The 3,773-nt window shown below is 44.4% G+C and overlaps 1 pseudogene across 1 annotated transcript; it reads left to right on the top strand.

The window, feature by feature from the left end:
- Window positions 1–1,534: 1,534 nt before the first annotated feature.
- On the top strand, window positions 1,535–1,921 carry LOC309532968 (microtubule-associated protein 1 light chain 3 gamma pseudogene; annotated as a pseudogene). The gene has a single exon. The product of its transcript is annotated as a microtubule-associated protein 1 light chain 3 gamma pseudogene (transcript).
- The last annotated feature ends 1,852 nt before the right edge of the window (window positions 1,922–3,773 follow it).

Here is a 3,773-nt window from a genome sequence, read left to right as displayed (position 1 = left end):
GATACATTGGTGAGAATGGTGTAACTTGTGGCTGATTGAGCAAGGCTGAAGGTAGTATAGGGAAATTCAGTTAGTATTGCGGGGTGGGGAGGCTAATGATCAAGAAAGAAAGTCTATTCAGAAAAAAGGTGGGTCTAAGTTGTCACACATCCATACTCAAACAGAAGACAAAGTATGAAATGTGCACCCACACTCCAGCCACACAAACACACACACAAGTTTCTTCTCCAGATTATGCATTGGTAGTTTTGCTCTGAAAATTTCAATTTAATCCCTCACATTGTTTGGTATACTTCCTGCATCATAGTACGTATACAAAAGTTTATTTTTAGCTGTTGAAAACAACATGAATAAGTAATTGATAGCAGACGATTTTCACAGAGCAATTTCAGATCGCTCAAAATCACATGCTCCTATATGGAGGCAGCTCATGCTATGAGCAGAGACAAGAGACACAGGGCATGTGCTCCTTTCTTTTGGCGGACATCAGAGCTTGGAAGTTGGTTTGATTTTGCTTTAGGGCTCTTTCTTCCAAGCACCTTTCTCTTCATCTACTCAGGCTTCAAACCAGGCCTGATACCCCTGCTGTTACCGAATCTCATGATTGCATCAGGGGATGGAGCCACAGAACAAGCATGCACTTGTGAAAACAAAGCTGGCATCCTCTTGTCACCTATTCTCAAACCCCACAGATTCAGACTTGAAAGGAGTTTGCATGAGAACCCTAGCAGATCCCTTTCAAATCTAGGCTTTTTGTTGGGACTGAGTATAGTCATATAGGTTGTTGTTGTTGTTGTTTAGTCGTTTAGTCGTGTCCGACTCTTCGTGACCCCATGGACCAGAGCACACCAGGCACTCCTGTCTTCCACTGTCTCCCGCAGTTTGGTCAGACTCATGTTTGTAGCTTCGAGAACACTGTCCAACCATCTCGTCCTCTGCCGTCCCCTTCTCCTTGTGGCCTCAATCTTTCCCAACATCAGGGTCTTTTCCAGGGAGTCTTCTCTTCTCATGAGGTGGCCAAAGTATTGGAGCCTCAGCTTCACGATCTGTCCTTCCAGTGAGCACTCAGGGCTGATTTCCTTAAGAATGGATGCGTTTGATCTTCTTGCAGTCATATAGTTTAGACATATAGTTTAGGTTCTGCTTAAAATCTCATGATTCTGGGTTCCAAATTCTGCAGATTGGCTGCCTATTGGAAAGAAAAAGGCCTAGGTTAACTCAAAAGTGATGATTGTATTATAAATGATGGTGCTATCTCGCTACTAAACTCTGGATTACCTCTTGATCTGCTTCTTCCCCAACCAACAAATGCAATCTCAGAAGAACCGCTTAATTTTCAGTATTTTACTTTTCTTACAAGAAATTTGAAGGACATTTAAAAAGCCCTTTACTATGAAGTTCTGTATTTATGTATGAGATTCTGTGCCACGCAAAGCATGCACAGAGAGAGATATGCCTGGAGTTAGTGCTGTAGAGTGGAAGTGGAAAGGGCCGGTGAGGGGGAGAAAAGGGTCTTTTGTGTTTTTAAAGAAAGATGTTGAGGTTCCAGAGTGATGACCGTCCATTCAAGCAGAGGAAAAGTTTAGCCTCTCGGATGCAGGAAACAACTGTTATCAGGACGAAGTATCCAAGCAAGATTCCGGTGGTGCTTGAGCGTTACCAGAAGGAGAAGACACTCCCTCAGTTGAGCCGGGTCAAATTCCTGGTTTCAGGGGATCTATCTATGTCTCAGTTTGTCTACAGTCCAAGGGCCTGCCTGTCCCTGACAGCCACTCAAGCCTTCTACCTGCTGGTGGACAACAAGAGCCTGCCCTGCCTGAGCCTGACTGTTTCAGAGGTCCATGCAGCCAACAAAGATGATGACAGCTTCCTCTACATTACCTACGCATCTCAAGATACGTTTGGTGATGTTGGCCCTTGAGCCCATTCCAAGGCCTCTGCAGTCTCCCCCTCCTCCCTTTCTCTCTGAGGCATAGTTATCGCAACATGGATTTTTAAACTGCTTTTGTGGAAGAGTGGCATGGGAGAAGAGTATTCACTATCAGGCAGGCTCTTGCCATTGTCCCTGAAGCAACTGAACTACCTTCTATGTTGTATCTGCCTGAAAAGACGCCCAGATGACAGGGTGTATTTTAGGGTCATGTACTTTCTTAACCAACTCTGCAGGGCCATTACTTTAACCCACTGCCAGCTTATTCTTTTAAACTATTTTGTTCCCTTATCTCTTCAGACGGATATAGACATAGATATAAAAAAGAGCATCACTACTATTGCACAGGAAACTTTTGTCGGGTTTTCTTTCTTATTTTAAACAAAGCTGATTGGCCTAATGGGAATCTGGAGGGTACCACGAGTGGAAATTTTAACCGCACAGCTGTTTTTGTTACTTCATCTCTTTCTTCCCCTTTTTTAAAAAAAGCCTCCTGACAAGACTGCACTAAAGAAATAAATGGGCACAATTACACTAAAAAAAAAAAAAAAGAGAGAGAGAGAGAGAGAGAGAGAGAGAGAGAGAGAGAGATTCCTGAGTTGTTACTGATTTGGCACTGTGTCTCTCTCTTTGCATGAGAAAGCCATTCATGTTTGCTTAGGCATTCTAATATGCAGAGCCCATGTAGCCAATCAGAATCGTCTAGTGATATAACAACATAATCTTGCTATTGCATATGCTTTCTGGGAAGGTCTCCAGCTTCACATTAGGCCAGAAGCCCTGCTCAGTGCTCCCTCTCAAGCCCTTGCTGCAGCCTTGTTGGGAGTGGGGCCAGGAGCAGGACCACTGTATCTGAGATGGTGTCTCCCGTAAGATTACACACACTGCAACTGCCATCCTCTCAATCCCTGCCACCACTCAGATGAGCCACATCAGCTGCAGTAGCAACAACAGCCTAGGAGCAGTGCCAGTGACCCAGTATTTCCCCCAGTATGCCATGTGCTGGTGCCAGGCCTGGAATTTAATGAACCAATGGTGTAGGGGTGCTTTCCACCCAGCCCCAGTTGGGTTGATGATTACATGGGAAGAACTTGTCTGACTGGCTCCACCCATATGGTGTTGGCCCTTTAAGCATGACAGCAGCACCATGGGATGCAGCCTCTCTCCCACCACGGCTATAATGTATAGAGGGCCTCTTTGTTATCTTTTTTTTTGTAGGGTGAGCCATTCATGTGTAGCCACTCATCATGCCGATTCTCCGATTTTCACCATGCCACCGCACACCCACATTTACAAGATGTTTGTGGCTGCACATGAATGATTTTCCATACAGATCGGCCTCCATGTGACTGCTTGGTCATAAGAATTGGGCCTTTGTTTCTTTAGGCCAGGGTTGTGCTATTTCCTGAAGGTCTTATTCAGACTGTCATAAGCCATGTGAACCTCTGCTTAGAAATCCAATTTCTCCTACTTCTGGTCGAAGAGGGTGGGATATCATGAATATTTCCTTGAAGCACTTCCCCGAGTAACTTACCTTTTTATTAAAAGGGGTTTGGTATGTTTTAAATTGCTTGGTTTTTAAAGGCAACATGTTATTTTTATACATTTCAGCCACCCCTCAAGCTGGCAACAGTGCAAAATCTTGGACTCACCTCAAAATGTTTCCCAGCTTAACTCGCATCTACCCCGTGGTTAGATGTGAGTCATGCCTTGTTGAAATGTTCAGTGTTGATTCAAACATTAATCCAAATCCTTGTTCTGATGAAAATATTAAGAGAATGCTACATACCAAGATGCTTCTAGCAGCTCTCAGCTGGAAACCCAAACTCCCTCCACCCCTCAT

Source organism: Podarcis vaucheri, assembly GCF_965113315.1.
Source record: "Podarcis vaucheri genome assembly, chromosome: 5".
Lineage (NCBI taxonomy): Eukaryota > Metazoa > Chordata > Lepidosauria > Squamata > Lacertidae > Podarcis > Podarcis vaucheri.
The sequence above is the reverse complement of the archived record's forward strand: the minus strand, read 5'-3'. Positions and strand labels throughout refer to the sequence as shown.